At 34.0% G+C, this 22019-nt stretch overlaps 1 protein-coding gene across 7 annotated transcripts in view; it reads left to right on the top strand.

The window, feature by feature from the left end:
* Positions 1–2611: 2611 nt before the first annotated feature.
* The window catches only part of LOC138332251 (zinc transporter ZIP4-like), a 35169-nt gene continuing 15761 nt past the window's right edge, over positions 2612–22019 (top strand). The window contains exons 1-2 of one of the 7 annotated variants that reach the window (XM_069280265.1): positions 2612–2749; positions 3097–3159. The gene's annotated coding sequence lies outside the window, so the exon portion shown is untranslated. Of the gene's footprint in view, positions 2750–3096; positions 3160–6869; positions 6984–13944; positions 13999–16784; positions 17201–22019 lie in introns of those variants that run through there. The other 6 variants (XM_069280269.1, XM_069280270.1, XM_069280271.1 and 3 more) reach the window with 6 other exon arrangements.

Here is a 22019-nt window from a genome sequence, read left to right as displayed (position 1 = left end):
TGCAGGGTAAACTGACTAAAATGACTGACTAGTGTAGATTTGGCTTGTGTTCATTGATCGGGTTAAGGACGGACTCCACTGTGTAATGCGTTGGTTAAAACTCAAGTTCAAATATTTCCTTTAAGTCTCATCCTCAATTAAAACATAATAACATGATTGTGTGAGTGGCTGTTTGTTCTGAAAGCATGCGGTATGTTCATGATGTGTCTCCTTGTGATAATCCTTTTCATAGCGCGGTCGGTTATAGCCGACCATGCCAAACAACACATGCCACCCAGTCACGTTATACATCATGAAAAGAACGACCTCGACTTTCATCTGAAACTTACATGACAGTGGCATTGATATAAATCCGCGTAAAGAATGTTCTTTTATAATGGATACCCGAAGCTCGGCAAAGATTTCACAATAGTTTGTGATCTCGAGGGTAGATTATCCCCACCCTTTACACACGTGTACGAACAAGTATTTTTCCATCTCTCATATATTGATATTATTATAAATAAGTTTTACATTATTACATGAAAACTATGTGATATTTACAACGTTCTTACCGAGTAGGCCTAGACACTTGTCTTTTTTTTTTTATAGCGCGACCTCACTGAAGCTTACAGCCAACGACGCCAAACAACATTTGCTAATTTGATTCTTTTATTACTTTGAGCGTTTCAGCTTATCATTTTGAAGCAAACATATATACAAACACAATACACCCACCATAAATACATGTACACTGACACACAAACAATCATCATAAGTATACATAAGGCTAGTGTCGAGGGAATATGCTAATTTTAGCTTATTACATATTATTTCTTATTATATTGTATACTTTAATATATTTTGCCAATTTTGATAACTCTTTTTTGTTATCTTTTTCCAAAAGTTAAATTGATTTGTACATACCCGGTCTGATAGAATAATATTTCTTAATCATTTACATTTTTTATGAAATAAAATGCAACTTCATTGTCCTCACTGTTGCAGTTCCTGCATGTTCTTTCATTTCTTTCTAAAGTGTTATCTCTACTCTTTTCAATATTTAATTTGTGAGATGACAATCGTATTTTGATAGAAAGGATTCAAAAAACAATTGTCAGTCTGTTTTGATTTTATCCAATATTTGAAAATGTTCAGTTTCCTACCTATATCTAAAGGCATTCTCTCTTATTCTTGATATGCCATAATATTTGCTGTAGTTTTCTAACGCCCAATAACCGTTTACCAAAACCTATATTATTTTTCAATGTCAGGAGCCTTATGAAACCGCAAACTTCAGCATCAGTATATGAAAAATGTGTGATATTTACAACGTTCTTACCGAGTAGACCTTCATTTTCCGATGTGACGTCATAGTTTTTATTGTATGGGCAACCCATGAAGCCTCATACACCTGATCGTAGTCCGCTAAACCTGCCTATATTATTAGGCTTTTTTATTTTTTTTATTATATTAGGCAAAAAAAAATTAAAAAAAGCCTAATAATATAGGCAGGTTTAGCGGACTAACCTGATCACAGGTGTTCGTTTCTAATATAAGTAAAAGTATAATACTGGGTCAAGGTCTATAACTCGGCCGGCCATATAACACTACCCAATTTCAGAAAAAAGTATGATTATTATCCAACCGTATAGGATATAATAATAGAAATACTCTCAATCGACAGCCAGATAATTTATCTTTAATTTGGTATATGATACAATATATATCATGCCGTATAAATGTCACTAGGTATCCAGAAACATCGGAACACAGCCAGATTTCAACTGGTCGGACACTGTGGTGTCCTCCGATAAACACGCTAGGGCTCTAATGGGTAGTTCAAAAACCACTGCATGTCAACACTTCAGCTTCATAGGAATTAAAGTTTGGTAAAAAAAAAACTTACCGGTATGTTAGTGTTTATCTATGTACCATCCATTTGCGCAATACAGCCTTTTGAAATTTCCGATTGAAAAAATGTGTGTCTCTAGCCGTCATGTTGATATGTATGTAGTACATTTGTTTTCTCGGCGTTGATTGGTCAATTAATTTTCGAGAGCCAATCAACGCCGACAAAACAAATCTACTGCACACATACTTACATGGCGGCTAGAGACATAATTTTTTTCAATCGGAAATTTCAAAGGGCTACGTTAGGCAAATGGATGGTATTTATCCAGGGATTTACTAACCGGTAAGTTTGTTTTCTACCAAACTTTCATTCTTATGACGCTGAAGTGTTGACATGCAGTGGTTTTTGAGCTACCCATTAGAGCCCTGGCGTGTTCATCGGAGGACACCACAGTGTCCGACCAGTTGAAATCTGGCTGTTTTCCGATGTTTTTGGATACCTAGTGACATTTATACGACATGATATATATTGTATCATATACCAAAATAAAGATAAATTATCTGGCTGTCGATTGAGAGTATTCCTATTATTATATCCTATACGGTTGGTTAATAATCATACTTTTTCTGAAATTGGGTAGTGTTATATGGCCGGCCGAGTTATAGACCTTGACCCAGTATTATACTTATACTTATATTAGAAACGAACACCTGTGACCTGATCGTTGCTATGACTCCAGCTATTGGGTTGGAAACGCGTACCGGCCATGTGTACCTGACCACAAGTATTAGACACCTAGAGGATAAACTTTAAATTTTACCTTGTTGTTGGATGGTCACGTAGACACTACTCCCAGTGTGGGTGTGTTTACCGATGAGGCATGCTGTCTTACAAATAGCAGCAACTCTACACCAGGTATGTCGTCTGCTTACAGCTCTTAATGGATGTTTAATGAATAACTTTTGATTTTGATAATTAATATCATGCATCGATAATGAAAGTTGAACAAATGAACATTATGTTTATTTATGAAGTCTCGGTTTCAGAATCATTATACAACGAATAAGATGATTTTTTCCCAATAGTATGGCTATTGAGATCAGGAAGTGTAAATATTATTGTATATAGAAATGCATTGTACTTGTGTTTGTTGTGATCGGAGAACTGAACTCTTTCAGCTTATCTAATTTATTTGAAATGATTTATGTTGTTATGATCATACATATAATGACATGTTTTTTTTTATTAAACTCTATTTACAGTCTGATTTTTAACACATGAGGGTCGATAAGATAAGAGAATAATTTTACAGACTACAGAGAAAGGTAAGTCAGTTTTAGTCTACGATTATCACCATAATCTTACGGGTACTGTCATTGTCGTGGGGAAAAACATCTACATCTTCTGACGTTACAATGTGGTATTAAATGTTGTAATACATGTGTCTGTTTACAACATATGTGTCTGTGAAGTTGAGACATTTCTATATAAAATCGTATCTATAAAACACCGACTGTAAAATTACTTATTATGATAAGTAAACAAACTTTAATATTCAGAAATGGCATACTACAGGAAGCATCACAATGTGTCGTGTTGTGACGCTGATCTGCCAAATCAGAGCTGTTGGCCATACAACTGATAAATTATGGAATACGCGTGGGTTGCGAACTCAGTGCACCGGATCATAATTGCACCTGTTGACTCTGTCACCGATGGGATTCCCTAATTATAATTTATTTTGGTAAGGTCAACACGACAGGTTAGTCTGGCTTCAATATACTGAGGATTAACACATGATTTTCTTACTAGTTCTAATACGGGATGTTAATCCTGGTATGTCCTAAGATAACGTTATATGGAGGCGGAGAAGAAGCTGTAGGATGTTTGTCATTTATAGTTATAGAACAGGAAATCGTGTACTTCGAATTATCATTTTGCGGTATTATCGTAACCACCTACTTTAGCTTTTGTTTAATCCCCTATATATAGATTTAAAACATTGCTTGTGATCATTATTATTAATTAAGTAAAACCATCCATTAAAGAATATTTATACAGTACATAATATCATAACACTTGATTATGTCAATATAAAATGTCACTGAACACTTTTCAAAATGTCCCTGAAAGATAGGTTTTTTTTCGTTTCAAACTTATATTCTGTAAAATGTGCTAGAGTTGCAAAGACGATCACAGCATTATTACACATGGTAGGATATTTGCATTATGAAAGTTACGTAACACCGTATTTAACAATTTCATACTTTTTTTACTCCCAATCTAAGTAAAAAACAACAACTTTTTTTCATCATTTACATTAATAAATGCTGTAATTAAGCAGAATCTCGCTGATTACTTTTCAAAGGACACTTTTTCTTGGTTTCTTAAGATAAATCTCGTGTTTATCACAAATGTTAATTCATAGTGATAATGCACATTAACATAGGATATAAATGCACTTTCCATGCAAATGAGACAAAAGACATGCTTCACACGTGATTAATTAATCTTTAGAGTCATGTTTTTGTTTTAGAAATTGGCACGACTCCCCTGAAAAGCAATGTACTGCGTACCGACTACTCATTGCACTTCACTAAATATGTCCCCAAACAGACACATTCTGTAATAGTATGTACAGTAGTACTAAACAGCTATAGAGGGTTGGCCACAGTAAGCTAGAGGTCTCCCATTATTTAAATCCCAGATCTGTTTCTCCGTAAATACAGCTTTCACACTCTCCACTACCCTACTCGATATTTTATGTAGTATCTAACTATTCTGACTATTGTTCTGTGCTTTTGTCTATTTTAAACAAGTTTTCATAAGAAGTTGACCCCATTTTTGCTTCGGGTGAGCGCTCGCTCCCTTGTGCTCAACATGAAAAGAGTAGGACGACTGGTTCGTCCGTGGTCGGTATAATGTGACTGGGTCAATTGTTCGGCTGTTCTTAAAGGGAGTCACTGTATCTTAATATTATGTAGTATCTGACTATTGTTCTGTGGTTCTGTATAGTTGACCTCATTTTTTGCCTTCAGTTGAGCGCTCGGTACTGTGAGTCAGCATTACAGAAGTAGGACGACTGGTTTGCCCGTTGTCGGTATAATGTAACCGGGTCAATTGTTCTGCTTGGTATCTTCGGCGGTATTCAAAGGGCGTCACTGTATATCAATAACGTTATATCCTTGTTGTGTCTAGTTATCGTAAAGTAATATCAGGATAATTTAGTCTCATTTAGCATTACATCTACAAAATGTTTCTAAAACTTAACATACTACGTATTAGTTAAAGAGACCCTTGTATTTCATGATAACTTACATATGGTTTTACGAATACCACCATCTGATTTATGACTTATAAACATTTACCTAAAATGTTTGTATTTTTCTGTCTATAGATATTACAGAGTTATTACCTCTCTCGCTTGCGGGTAGGTATCCATGGAGACATTATCATTTTGTGGGCGTAATTCCCGTCGTTTCCTCCTATGAACATGACGTTACGCTCGCAAACGCATGACGTCACAATCAATACCTACCCGCAAAGACAGCTACATGTAACGCAGTAATGTCCAATTACAACATATGCACGCGCAGCAATTGATGACATCTTGATGTATCCTCTGAAAATGTTTCGTACGTATTTATTTATAAGGCAGTCATTCAAAAACATTTTTTTAAAGTATGTAGCAAATAATAATCTTATATTTTACAGGAAACATTGGTTTTATAAATAAGTTTTATACCTATTTATCTTATGTATTCAAATAACTATGATGGACAATGTATAATGAAGTCGTATTCAGTTAACGTAAGTGACGGGGTGTGTTCCATTGTTTATCATATTAACCATAATCTTAAACCTATTTACATGTAACTACCATTAATGTCCCTTGAGTTTGATTTGCAGCTCTAATTAATCTTAATAGATATCTTAATTTAGATATTCCACTTTGTTTATTCAATAGCATATTGCAAATACATATTGCACTTAAAACGTTGTGAAATATTTACTGTGATTTTATCATCAAACAATTTATTTTCGCAAAAGACAGAAATACTGTAATTGATATCAAATTAAATAAATATGAAAAAAATGCAATCACCTTTGGAAAACTTCTGTTCTTACCTTAAAATAGAAAGTTGCCGAATGGTCCCGGTTGTCTCGATTTGAGGTTATAAATTATGCACCACAGCTGTTTTAAAGATAATTTAATTACTTCGTGCTGTCATTAATTTGCTCACCTGCCCTAGGTGTTACGGTAACAGTGTAGAACGTCTCACTAGACAGTGGGTCACGTGTACATGATGACACGTGGTAATTAATATACAATAATACCACTGTCCATGTCTATAAAAACTCCACACCAATTAGGCGATGTCACGCTTGAGTCACGCTAATTACACGGGTAATTATTCTAATCAATTAACGCTGTATTAAATTAATAATGAGGTGATGGGCGAACTTCCAGGTTTATATGAAGAATAGAAGCGTGAAAGAACAAGGAAGTTCGATTGCACTAGTGTAGAGGATGAAAAAGTAATACCAGTTCAATACATTATCTACATCAACTACAACTCTGAATATCCCATTGGCCATGAATGGCATCTTCAACACTTCTCATCACATCTGTCATCACGTTTTTGTGTTGACGTACAATGTATTCCTTAGGAGCTGTTCAAAAGGCAGTTAGGGAATCGGGATTACACACTGAGAGATCCTGTTAGAGTTGACATGGTTTTGACAGCATCAAATCCTTAAATCATGATCCAAAAGACGACTTGGATCACCAGGACAGCTCAGCACACAGCATACCGTCAACACACAATAAAAGTAATACATAAATACTAAGGGACACATATTCCCCTCGACAAGTCCTCAAGGTCACAACTTGTAACATACAACTGACATTTGGTGTTTTTAATCTGACAGTTGTTATTTGCCTAACGGTAAACCGATGAATACATGCTATTCATAAATAGTATACATGGGGACGTGCAGTGCCTAAATTTATCCTGTTTAAGGATGCAAAACTTGCAAAACAGTCCACTTTAAAGGACATGTAAGATTTATTTGGAAGTCCGGATTATATATTAAAGCACTGTCGGAGGAGCGTGCGTGATAGGAGTGTGGTCTTGAACTGATTCAGGTAAATACGATGTATATTGTCAGTGTCTGTATGTATAGCAGTTTGTTTAGATTGATTAATTAGGTTTAACGCTTATGTCACGTGTTGCGTCTGTGCATGTCTGTTTGTTTTTGGTTTTGGGATGTTGTAGTATGTTCGTCTTGTGTTTGGTGCTTTATAAAAGAGAGACCTTTTTATAGTACTGTCTAACTGAACCACACCGTCACAGACATTAATACAACACACCACACACGACCAAATTATACTGACAACGAGCAAACTGAAAGGGTTTGGTATTATTATTTCTCCGGCATCGATTTCCGAAACAAACAGACTTAAGTCAAAAACTTAAGTTTTTCTCCTTATGAAACTCATATGAAAATTTAATGACTTAAGTCAGTTTTTGACTTAATTTTCTTTCGAGAAATCTGAGCTGGTTTTTATGAATACGATGTAATCCAGAGTAGTCATGCATTGTTTGAAAACGTTTCATTTTGTACATCATAATACAATTGATGCCCCCGTGATTGAGCGATATGACGATTTGACCACCCGAGAGTCGTTCCCTACAGTATCGACCCTCACCCTAAACAGAACATGAAGTCAAACGGTTGACAAGTCATTGACACAAAAGAGTAAATACAGAAGATCACGCGGCTAGAACCACTGAGTACTCACTTCAAATCCGCGGTATCACTGTTGTCATGTCCTAGCGCGATCATGACGTCGACCTTAAAACTTGATACTAGTCTTCATCTACGTGCATCAAATAACATTAACATCCAAACTGAAATGTAATACAAATTTGGTGCTTGTGAATACATATGTACACGAAGTATTAAATTGAATAAAAATCATGTATATAGGTATATAGGAACGTGTACTCTTCCGAGCATCTATACTGCCATGCCCTCTTTTGGTCAGTTTGTACTTTTGGTCAATTTGTACTTTTGGTCATTTTGTACTTTTGGTCAATTTGTACTTTTGGTCATTTTGTACTTTTGGTCATTTTGTACTTTTGGTCATTTTGTACTTTTGGTCAATTTGTACTTTTGGTCATTTTGTACTTTTGGTCAATTTGTACTTTTGGTCATTTTGTACTTTTGGTCATTTTGTACTTTTGGTCATTTTGTACTTTTGGTCAATTTGTACTTTTGGTCATTTTGTACTTTTGGTCAATTTGTACTTTTGGTCATTTTGTACTTTTGGTCATTTTGTACTTTTGAAACGTTTGATTTTAGCTCCATTGAGTGTGGGTTTATGTGTTATTTTGTTTAATCATAACATGTTTGTATATTGCAATGAATTCGTACGGAACCCTTTCCTGTGGACATCACGCCATTTATATGCATCTTTATAGTGCAAGTGTTTACATCAATGTAGGAAGGTAATGTCTGCTATAACGATACCATAAACAACTGTCTGAATATGCTCTTTTAAAAAGCTTTATTTATGGACAAATTTAACTTTGACACTTCCCTATAGTGACAGCAAACATGCACAATAACTACTGCAGTAGCAATATCTTAGAAACATGTACCTAAAAAACTTAAACAATGAAACAAAAACTCTTATAGAGATATCACGAACCAATAAAATGGCAATTATAAAACAAGCACGACAAAAATACCTCAGTATTAATGGGTAAGGCAAAAAACATTTCAACACGAATTTGTTGTATGGACAACCGTGAGAAAACCGATGCAGCAATATGATTATCAAAATATTTATAAAACGAAATAACAAGTGATAATAGCATTTACCAATGATAAAAGCCTTCTACTGTTAGTCGTGCTTCATGCTATTACAAAACCCAGAATTATATCAATGTATTCGGCACTATCAGGTTATTTTTTCTCGGCCAATGTCTAAAATCTAAACTAGAACTTAATAAAGAAAAGTAACTTATATGTTGTTTAATCTCACGTTAATCTTCCTCTAGCTTGTTAAATAAACGATAAAACTTAACTTCGTTGAAACCCCTGTATAGGAACAATACGCTGAATCATTTGTTAATTGCCTTCTGACCTTCATTTGATTTGATGTTCTGGTATATAAAAGTTTATAGTTGAAATAATCTGTTCATAAATATTGTGTTCATCATGTCTCCTAATGATAACATCTAATATAAATCTCAATCTAGAAGTCCTCAGGACAATATATATATACAGTTTAGGATGTCTTCGTCTGTCCACGAACTGCCGTAATTTGAAGTGAGGTATTTACAAATCATTTATATTGTTCACGATTTTTTGACATCTGAAGATATGAAGAAAAAAAACCTTCGGAGATGATTTTATATAAATTCATATGTTCTACTTGGTTAGCTATCATTGGTGATCATTATTTACATAGTGATCAAATCATCGCCAGATTGGCAGATGTCACAGATAGCAACGCTAAGCTATCTTAAAATTCATCATTGAAAACAAAATTAAGAGACATCGTTTTCAATGGGAATGATTCACGACAGTATATGAATGCGCGTAAGATACAGTGTACATTAGGAAATGATGGTTAAGATGTTAAAAGTTCATGTAGTATAGGAATAATGTCGTTCACATTGTAATGACGACTCCTTCTGTGGATATTCAAAATTCCAAAAATGGCTTCAGTACATGTAAGTAACTTTTGATTTTAAGTTCTATACAAATTTAGTTCTAAATAAAGGTATATAAACTACTTGTACAGATGTGCCCAGCATATTATTTACATACATTATACGTTATACGTCCCTTCATTGGTGCTTTGTGTGCTCCAATGAAAATCGTTTTAGCAATAGCTTTTCACCAATCAAAATAAATTATAGTCAATGGAAAAAAATATTGACGATAAAAGATCGAATGACTAAAGTGTTGATGTTTTGCTTCATTGAACAGATGAGTGTAAACTAACATTTGAAAAGCTTTTCAGCGTAACCAATAAATTACCTGTCCTAAATACATGTACTTTAATCAATACGTGCACCTTGAAACCTGTTAAAGACGAGTGCAGCCCATTGTCATAGCAAGGTGTACTCACGGTCGGAGATATTATTTACCAAGTTATACAAATACTACCAAAGAACCAAAGGTTTCCCTCAATTGATTATTGTGTATATGGAAAGAAATACACAGTATCAATAGCTCATGTTAGAATAGATGATTATATATATCAAACATAGTCATTAATGACTGTTCCCCAATAATGGATAAAACGGTCTTCTTTATGTCTGCACCAGGAAGTTACCTTTATGCTAGGTTTACACTATGTTCCCGGCGACCACGGTAGTCCCGTTTGCCCGAAACGTGGTGCGCCGTGGAATTTTGGCTATTTTTTGTCTCTGTATTCAAGTTGAGCTAGGTCTTGTGAAGTTTTGCCACGGTCTTTTACGGATTACGTGGTGGACCGTGGATATAGGGGAAAGTGCTGTTCCCGGAGGTTAAAGGAATTCGAAGGTACATACCACTACGTTCTCTCTAGGCCTGTTACGATCTGATGAGGTCTGCTACGTTTTACACGTTTTGATCAAGCTCCGATACGTTTTTCACGGTCCGCCGAGGCTTACTAGGGATGAAAGTCTGATGCCGGTTTTTTTTGTAGCAAATGAAACAATATTTATTGCCGGAAATGTCATTAAAACACGTTTTAATTACAAAATGTGTTAAAAGAAAATAAAATCTTAACTATATTTGGTATAAATATATAATTATTATAGCCAAGTGTTTCTACGCAAATATTTTTTTCTGTAATGGTTCTCACTTAATCTCACTTAGCTTTGGTATAATTTGATGGTTTAAATGTGTTTGATAATGACTATTTCTATTTATTAATACAAATAATTCCATGAAGTAGCAAATATGTACCAGGCCAGGCAATGATACTCCATCATATATTGCTTGCAACGTAAGACCGTAATAAGACGTAACATGCCGTATCACGTCGGGCTTTCAACCGCTACAAGCCGTGATGTGCCTTGACAGAACGCATCGAAACGTCTATCATCCACCTTGGCTTGCCGTCAAAACCTTGACAAAACGGCACAAAACGGCAAAACGTGCAGCCAATCTGCATGAACCATGATAAAACGTGGAAAAACGCAACAGACCGTCACAAAACTTGAAATCATCATGAAATTCCGGGGAACGTGCTTAATGGTTTGCATAATCATTACTTTGCTCCATTAGCAGTAATAGGCACCAATTGTAGCTCTAAAGACGACACCATTTTCTGTCAAAAAGTCTTTTGAGCTACAATATTGCAGCTAGCGTCTGATATCTTTTGCTGCTAGAGTGCAATCCTTCGTGATAACAGGTGATAGATATAACTGAGGGAGCTCAAGAGAACCAAGCGCTATGGTAACATGCAGTTCACATTATACATACATTCTAATAAGACGGATTATATCAGATGGGTCATCATCTGATCATTAAATTATCTGGTGACGTCACCTACTCACATGGCATACTTTTAAATATACGTGACATAAATTGGTTAAATTCCAGGCTAGTGCCATTACAACAATGTAACACAATAAGCTAACCATAATCAGTGCTAGGCATAAATTTGTATTCACTATCCTTCAAATCTAAAAAAAAATCATCAAAATAGTTACATCTAAGTTTCGAACAACCAGAAGTCTTTTATCTATTGTTACCATGGTACCGGATGTTTTTGAAAGTGGTATCATTATTTTTGACATACCTCAAACTCCTAATGTACAAATTGTTTTGCTTTTGATAAACCGCATCTTTTTTCATCAACCAGAAGCCGTTATTTAGTTACGATAGCAACTGAGTTTGTCTATATCGTAACAATGCCCAAGAAGGAGAATGAGAAGCAAAGTAAAGCCATTAAGTCACCCAAACCAAAGTCTCCCAGTTCTTAAAAAAACAAAGTAAAACCTTAAATCTTAACTTCATTTGGCTGTTAAATCTGTTAAAGTCTTCCTGGATACTCCTCAAAAAATGTAGTGTTAAATGTAGAGCTACATAGAATATTGAGTGATATACCGGTACATTTAAGATATTCTTACAGTACAGTGTGTAAAAGCGCATTCAATATTGAATTTGTCGACAAAAGCTGGAATTTCACATGACGACTGGATCAGCCAATCACAGGAACCAAGAAGTCCCCTGTTTGAACATTGACTGGCTGCAGGCCTGAAGTTAAAACTGATATTACAGTTATATTTATCAGTTGACAATATACATATACTTACATTTATATATGTAAATATGGTTGCAAAAGTTTTTTTTTTTGTTTTTCGTTTTTATTTTTTGTTTTTAGACTAATGGTTCGTATCAGCATCAGCTCTAACATACCATAACTTAAAAACCTATTTCTTCACTTAAAAGTTCCCGAACTCAAGATTTTGTCATTTTCTTTTGTTATATTTTGTGAAAGCTTTCTCAATTTAAAGGTCACGTTTCCTTCAGTTAGTGAATATTCATGAATTATGTTCAAAGCGTATGGTTCCAATAACAATAAAAAAGGAGTCAAAATCGGATCAGAAGACACGGAGAGAATTACTGAACAAAACTGAATAAAATAAATAAACCTTAGATAATAAATGTGTATGTGGAGCCGTCTTCCAATTCTGCTCGGATGCTGAATGTAGGCTTCCAATCATTATAGTTATCTATATCCATATGTTTCCTAGAAGTAAAATAATGTACATAAAATTAAAATTATGGCATTATTAACTTTCTAAGTTGTTGCTACAGTGTTTGAGTTATGAATATATTCTTATAAGTTGTAAAACAATGGGCGTTGCTTTAGCTTTGTTACTTGGGTACAACAATGCAGTCCGAAGGCCAATTCTAAATACTAGCCCAAACTAGATCTAAATGTGATGTATACCCATACAAGATGTTTGAGGATTGCCCAGCCACTTGTATCAGCTCCCCCATCCCAATTTATCATTTTCTAATTCAACTCTATAATAAGATCAATATAATGACGTAAATAAATAAACAAACTAGTATACATAGGGTATTCAATATTAATTATACATCACTATTTTGTTTTTAAAATATACTTATCTAAAGTAGTCAATAAGGGACTAAGAAGTAATTCCAACCGTGCGGACAAAAAAAAAAGTCAAATTTTCGAGGCGATCTGCTCTTAATCAAGAAACACAAAACGTACACGATTACATAATATGATGCGAACAGTAATACGGGACAAAGAAAGAATACAAATATTTAACTGCACAATGGAGCGCGACTAACCCTTCGGCGGCTGCCACTTTCCGAAGGGTTAATTGAGCTCCATTGTGCTGTTAATGTAATGTCAACCTGCAACCGATAAACACCTGTTCAGAGGTTGACATTGCAAATTAAACCTTTGAAAGGTGATATTTCCGTCGGCTTTCGACCTTAAGGAATATTACCTTTCTCATGTTTAAGAATTCCTCGTATTAACCTACAAAATTTCAATATTTGTATGGTGTTGTAATCCTGGGAGATTCCATTAATTATGGTATGCGTCTTACTCATTTTATGCTAAATATTGAATAAAATATAAACATTCATTAGCTATGCTCTGATTTGCCACTATTTTCGTTGTCTAATAATGTAGTCACGTGCAGTCCGATATATATCATATCACCTCGGTGTTTCATTTTTAGAAGCACACAGTTAATATTCCTATTGTGACGTCACTCCCTAGTCGATATTGCCATTGTAACATCACAATATCCCGAGGTTGAGCTCTTCTGCAAGAGGTAGTCGAACAATCATGCTTCATGCACTTCTTTAGACAAGGAAACACGTATTTTTTGCGTGAGAAACCTCACATTCCTATTCTGGTCCAAAAAGAAATAAATAGAACGGCAAGTTATCATTGGTGGTTGCTAAACAGCATTTACAATGGATCAAAACATCCAATATTCCTTTAATGATTTTAACATCCGGTTTACGCACAAATAGAGGTACATGTAAAGTAACAACTATATATATAAAGCTGGATGGCGTTAGGTCCCTATGTACATCCGGCGTCGGACAGCCTATTCGGTAAACTGCGTTGGGTTTTTATTCCGGTCTATTCACTTACGGTAAGATTTGATTTAAATTTAAAATTGCATTTTAAAATTTAGGTGATACCTTCATTTCGTAAAATGTCTTACCGCTCATAGGACGCAGTTGTATGTTAGCAGATATTTACACCTATTTATGACATCATTTATCATTTTTAGCTTCCAATTTAAAAATGTACGAGTAGATTAGTGTAGAATTTTTAATCAAAGATATTGTAAATCCACAATAGATTTTTAAGAAGTAAACATTAATAGATATGCACTAATATTGTACGCGTGAAAAACATAGATATCACTTGTGAATCCTCTCACTCTGATATCCATGGAAACCTTCGTATTTCTAGCCAAGTTTCAGCAGTTTTATTGGGTTTGTTTTAGATATATGTCTACTTAGATATTACTCAAACTGTAAACCAAAACCTATTTCAATCATCAATGCTGATATTTTATTATTGTATGTTTCAACACTGTTTTTTTATGCGATGAAAATGCTTTCTTGTTGATGGTACTTAATTGATAAGTAATGTTTGAGGACTGACCACAACCTGTCGGGGCTGACCACAACTACGTCCTTAGGTCAATGTTTATACACAATAAAACCTCTTCTTGACGTCTTGACATTCAGACGGAGTCACGCAGTGACGTCACATTCGGCAGTTATTTCATAACTGTTTAAGAATCCTGTTCAAAAGACTATGTTTTTGTTTCGCTTTCAATATCTATTTTATTTAGGTTATCATTTAGTGTCTCTTTTACTTATACAAATGTACCTGAGGCGTGTGTGATGTACAAAATAGAACACATCCTTATCAACGATGATGTATGCATTTGTCATTCAATATCTGTAAGTTTTTTTCTATAATGAATATAAATCCCGCTCATTTCTCAAGGATGCTACGAATGTTTAAGTTATCTATCACCATTCCACAAGAATAAGTGATGAGTTCTGAAGGACACCCTGCCTAGATAACACTCAATATGTTATATTTACATTCCCACTTCGTTCTGCCTCAATCAAACTAGTTCACCGATCACTTTATTTCTAAATGAAGATGGTTGGTCACGCGCTGACCTCTGACCGGCGTAGTTTTACATTTCGACATTGTTTTGCGCCTTTTACGTTTTATATGACCTTTCTGCAGTGAGTCATATAGTAATATCATTGATATTAAAGATAGTCCCAGGGAAAAGGCTGAACATAACTATTCAACGCAGTTACATTCCACAATCATTGAAATTGAGTCTTAAAACGTTTGATAATGTATATAGATACCAATTTGTTTTCCATTTCCACCAATAGCCAATTTCTTCGAACCGGACCTCTACTAAAACGAACAACCAGAACACATATTCACTGTCTCTCAGTAAGATGTATTTGAAGTGACATAAAAAAAATTGTGACAAAATGTTAGCCATTAATTCTTCCAAACGAAAAGAAAAAAAACCCTCTAAATCACCGTTTTAATTGTCAAAAACATAAACTTAAAAACATGAAGCTAGTTTCGGAGCTATATTTTGTGTTGTCTTGACGACGAGAAAAACTGACTGGCGGCTGTTCCAGAATAGAATTACTGTTGAGTAAAACGTTTCATTTGTAAACGCTATCTAGATTGTAAACTGTAACGCATGACGTGAAATAACAACGTTTGTAATGTAAGCGCGAAATACATACATGTAATTATCAAATATAAGGCGCTGCGAAAGTTAGTTGGGTTACATTTCCCCAGACGAAAGGATATATATATTAGCTATTACTTAGTCTGATAAAAGATAATGAAAACTATAACAGTAAAAGATAAAACAGACCCATTCCCAAACATACAAATTTACAGAGTAAGTGATCGGTCCCTCTGATGATTTGTATGATTTTAAAGCTTGAAATCTCAACATGTTTGATTATCTTCATTTTATATAATCTGATGATTACTTGTTTGGCGGACAAACATACACGATTTCATCAGTAATGAAACGTTTGTAGATAATTCCAGATGTTGTTATGCGCAATCGAACAGATAAATAAGGAGTGCTTAGATTGATGTTTTTGTTTACCAGTGAGACCGTACAAGGTGGAGCATATCGCAGACAAATGTATACATGTATGTATATTATAGGAAATCCTGTCTCTCACAAGTACTCACAGAAGTTAATACAAAGTATTGAAACACTGAAATTACTCTACGCCATGAATTATGTATGCATTATGATATGCGACCTTTTGTAACATATATTTTGAGTGTGAGTCGGCTTACAGATTATTTCAAACCCCAAAACAATTATTGTATATTTGTCTTAATTCTTGTGTGATGCCTAATTCCTGATTCAACATAAGATGTTTAAAATTTATCAATGCCAGTCATGAAAGTAATGATAGTTATTTTACCAAATTGATAATGATAATTAAGTGAGATACATTATACCTTGAATTTCTTGTGCTTCCTTGTCTAATATTTGATTGAATATATACAGAAATCATGAAGTGATATAATATATTCCTGGAAAACCCTAGCGCGGTGGTGATATTTAAATATGTAATATGTACGACATGGTGATAATTAAATAATACGTATTTAACACGATAAGGAAAAGTAATAATTAAAGTTATGTTTTATAAACATCCCGTTATGACGTCGTCGCTGTGTTCCAGCCATCCTATATATCCCTATACGTGTTGTTGTCCTATGTCGACCTCCTGTCGTTTCCTTGGCGTATTGACAATAGTGCATGTTGCATGTTTTTGCACAGACCTTTTTTTTAATTTGAGTTTTTACCTGGCTGGCAATGCCATAAAACATGCGCCTCATACAACAGTAAGATGGATGAGAGATATTTTCAACTATGACCTGTTAACGTTACTATAATGTTGTGTGTCACCTGAGAAAGTTTACCTTTATGCTTCACATCTCTATTCTCATGTGTGGCTGTGGATTTACAGGTAACTTACCTATCTCTGATGTGATGGCGCAGTGTGTATCAAGTTTGGCAACACCAGACTCGGTGTACAGTATCATGATATCGTGATATTAATGACAACTGTGTTACGTTAGCATTATAGCCGTGAAATACATGCTGTTTGTTTTAATAACAGTATAACTGTGATCTTCGCTGTGATCTTGTGGAATGATAACAGTTTGAATTTTCATTCATACTCTTCTTAAAACTCGAATGATACACAGGGAATTTCTAGGACAAAAACTACTGGATCACCGAAAAACGCAGTAATGTAAGTAAAGGTGGTTGATAGGTGTTCAATGCATTATAGCTGTTGCATTTATCTGAATTGTATATTTCATGTGATCGTTCGATGTGTTTTCTTCCTTCAACTCATATCAGTTATCATCTCTGCATCTATGTTTACAGATCGAATCATTGTGTCCCAAACCGTCCATGTGTATCTCTTTCCCAAGCATGTGTTTCGTTGAACCTGAACGTACAAAATGTATGTGGATCCAATGTAATCTACACAGCCAATATTTCTTAACCTGAATTTCAAGTCAAGAAATATTGACCAAAATTCCTTGACCTAAAATTCACTTGAAATGAACCAGAAATTCTGGTCATTTTCAGATCAAAGTTTCTTGACCTGAAATTCTGGTCAATTTCTGGTCAATTTCAGGTTAAAATTTCTTGACCTGAAATTCAGGTCAAATTTCATGTGAAACTCTGATGTATTTCAGGTTAGGAAATATTGGCTGTGTATTGTTTCCATAAGACATATTTATAAAGCTAAATGAATACCCTAATCAAACCGAAATCATAGGATCAGATGGACGATACGTGTCTTATTGTTATTCATTATACTGATTTCGACATACTTCGAAATGTGAACTATAATGCAAGTCTAACATAGGATATTTCCCGAGTTTTCTCTGTTTTTTGATCGTCTAGACATGGTTAGTAACTAATGAAATGATTAAGATATCGTGACAAATTAACCAAAAACATCGTCAACTGTTTCATTGTTTTGATATAATAGATCAAGGAATATCCCGAACCAATTAATTATTTATGATAACTAATGTATTCCATGATACGCATTTTAATGTAATCCTAATGGCATGAAAAAGCGTGAGTGGTCTGTAAGTAGAGCAGCATTCATTCGGCATGATATTTATAATGTGTAGAAGCAGACAAAACCCACCACTTATTATTTAGTTCTATCTAAGATATTGAGTAGATGCAGGTCAATGTAAAGTGTAATATATGAATCGATATTTCCATTGACCTGTACTTATAATCGCTGAATACGGTCCATCAGTGATATGTTACAGATCTTTTGTAAATGTGTGAATGTTGTGACTTCCCACCAAGACGCCATGCAAGTAAATAATATAAAATTAAAAAAAAAATGTCTTGCTGTATTTTCAGACTAAACACAAAACATATTAATAATTGTTAATATTAAAAGGTCATTATGCCATTAGTTATCTTTTTACAGTATAAAAAACGACATTATGTGATTTACAGACATGTTGTTATGCTGGTTACTTTAACCAATAACTCTACAGGCGGATTTGTCCGTCGTCAAATTCGTGATAGCAAAAACGTGATGACACTGCCTCCTCACTCAAACACGTTTTACATGGGTTTGTTGTTTTCTACATTTGAGCTATATATACAGCTTATCATGTTTTGACTATTCTACTATGATCATGCTTTACATGACGTGTTTATACAATGATTGTTTAAATAACACCTATCGTCAAGTAAACAAGTACACGTACATATACATGTATACATGTATACTTTAAGTCGTGTTCATTATCTATCTTAATGTAAGTTTGTAATTTATTACTGCCATAGGCTGAATTGACGGTAATTTACGTAATATTTCGTCTCCTAAAATTAAAGAATTAACGCTCCATATTTATTGCATTGTGGTGAATATCCTCCAACGTAAGACGCTATAACATAGTCATATTAGACAATTGCTTCAAGTGCTAGTGCGAGAGCTTATGTAATGTGAAATGCATGTATGTTTTGATGTTAACCACTTTTTATCATAGCAAACATTATTCAAATTTCTAACTATAAAAAAACCGTGTGCAATGGATTGACATTTAAGAAGGAAAATGTTACAGTCTGACTGTGTAAGTGATTTGTTTTCATGATTGAGATGGATTTTGTATTTGTCTGAATAACTAAGCCAGTGATAAATGAGAAGAGACACGAGTAAATGCAGATGAGCCAATAAGTATCTGTATATGGGCCATAGTACAATATCCCCCCCAGTTTGAAAAACAAATTTATAAATCAATAAAAGTTTATGATTAGAAAATAATACGGTTTTTGTTTGATATGTCCATAACATATCAAAAGAACATATCCAAGTTAATCCTTATAATGTATTTAACTATAGAAAGTTATCTTCAAAATTCCAAATTCATTAACGGGCTTTATTTTCTTCTATGAAACCATTATACAGTTGTCTTAGCCAATCAGAAGTGACGTTATAACCGGCCTTTTTTGGTTTTTGGCCTTTGTGGACCGAATTAAATGTTTAAGCCAATGGAAATGTTCGATACAAGCAAACTTTAATCATGTTTATATCTATATATGGATAGGTGTTGCCATGGTTCCAGTGTATGTATTCTTGCGCGACAACCTACTGCGTTTACACAAGTGTGAACGATTTCCTAGTTGATAAGGTTGCACAGCAAAGAAAAAACGGAAATGTAAATATTGATGTATATCAATCAATTTACTCAAATGTTCACAGGATCAATATTGCAAACAAATCCTTAAAAGTCTTCTATTATAGTTGAAATGAAACACTATTAGATTGTCATTTAGTACTTATGATGATAATACGTATGTAAACTGAAATCATTATCCTACAAGGTAACAACGACTTCTAGTTATCCAGCTTTGAATAGTGCCTGTACAAATGGTATCATGCGTTACGTAATTGTGTTTATGATAACATCAAGGTATCTTAACGCCACGGTTTCACATCAATCAAGTCAAGTAAGATTATAAACTCCCTATGACACTAATGAAAACTCTTGGGGCCGCGGTGGCCGAGTGGTTAAGATGTACCGACTTATAACCACATGCCCTCCACCTCTGGGTCGCGAGTTCGAATCCTATGTGGGGCAGTTGTCAGGTACTGACCGCTGGTCGGTGGTTTTTCTTCGGGTTCTCCGGCTTTCCTCCACCAACAAACCTGACACGTCCTTAAATGACCCTGGCTGTTAATAGGACGTTAAACTAATCAAACCAAACCAAACTAATGAAAACTCTTTTTTTAATCTAAAATCTATTTGTGACAAAATTAGACAAATGATTACAAAACCTTTGATTTTTTCTTCAAAATATTAAACATTGACATCCAAATTGGTATTGAAATGGTGTTGTAAAAAACATGTAGTTTACCTACATGTGAGTATGACCATATTGTATGTAATGATAATTTTTTCATCTAATATTTGTTTTAATGAATTGATAATTAGAAATAAATGTGTACGGTTATTAACGTCCTGAGTTATATATAAAGTTAATATGTCCGTAAACTAATCAATGCATTTGATGTATAGTGAGGATTCATCGATTGAAGTCAACTAGCTAGTGTAAAGAACGTTCCCAAAATACACTATTGACAAACATCGTATTAATACCTTAAACTCGTATTATAACTTTTTTTTTCTACACAGACTAATTTGTAATACTTTGTGTATACACACGCCTTGATGTTCATTAATCACCTTTTTATTTACATGATGTGTTACGTAACTTTGTAAACGACATAATAATATACAGTAATACCATTGACCATGGAAATATTTTCTATTCAATTTCTACAGTGTACTAAAATTTCGTTAATTTAGCCTAGGGGCTATATTTATATTTACTATACAATACTGATATGGCCGGTTTTTAATAAGATTGTATAAAGAAAACATACATAATTTAACACCATATGTAAAAGGGTTTCTGGATAGGGCACCTGCATTCTTTGTTTGTTACATTTACTGTACGTTTACATCTGATAACACGTCTTTCAAATACCATGTTATTTTTTAAATTTATTTTTTCACTTTTTGTTTTCAATATTTAGTTTCATAACTTATTGATAAAAGTGATTCTAAAAAATATTTGTGAATTATCATTAAAAGTCATGTGGTGAAAAAAAACCCAGTAAAGGTTATCGTTGATTCAAACATTTTTATATGCTGTGAAATCCTAGTAGCTAACTGAAAATTATCTAGACAACAGTATGGGAAACTATACAAGTTTTTGTCGATTCTTAAAAGAAAGTGAGAAGCAACTTGAGAAGTAATTGTTCATGTCTTCGCATAGTCTTCGGCCAGTGGGGCATCAACCAATTTGCGTTGCACACGAATTTGGATTTGTTTTGTGGTGACAGTAATGGACTCTTTAACACAATAATATACTGAATTACTTAAATGTACTGTTTCATCATTTCTTACAAGCCTTAACTGGCTTACTGCGAAGATGATACAGTGATACATTTCAGTGAACTTTTACCTGTGCAGATTTCATTCATTAATTCGTAATAGATAAGTAGGGTCGTTTGGTGTTTAACCTAACAGTATTATAAATGGTTTACTTAATTAGTATATAAATTATTTGTTTGCTTTACTATTATATGAATCATAACAGGTGTATGATTATTGTAAAAAAATGAATAGATAAAGTAATCATCTTTGGACATTTTCGGACCAGTCTATTTATTTATCATAATGTAATATTTTAACCATTGTAACTGCCATACTGTTCACGAACCATTCCTTTAGGTTGGGCATTGTCGTTTTGTTAAGTGATGTGTCATCGTTTAGTTATTTTTACAAGCAGTTACACCTTTTAATGCGATGCTCAATGTCACGGGTTTGTAAACAACACGAATTACTAATTAGAGACTTGTAATAATTAATATAGGATTAGCATATTGATATTTGCCTTGCAGCTCCATTTTTCAATATATATTGAAAAGGAAATCAAACATGTTACCCAAGTATTAGGCAGCCATCTTTGATTTAATATTCAACCCACCATCATCAGATTTTTTCTAAGTGATTCTA

Source organism: Argopecten irradians, chromosome 9 (assembly GCF_041381155.1).
Source record: "Argopecten irradians isolate NY chromosome 9, Ai_NY, whole genome shotgun sequence".
Lineage (NCBI taxonomy): Eukaryota > Metazoa > Mollusca > Bivalvia > Pectinida > Pectinidae > Argopecten > Argopecten irradians.
Note: the sequence above shows the minus strand (reverse complement) of the source record. Positions and strands in the feature narration are given on the sequence as shown.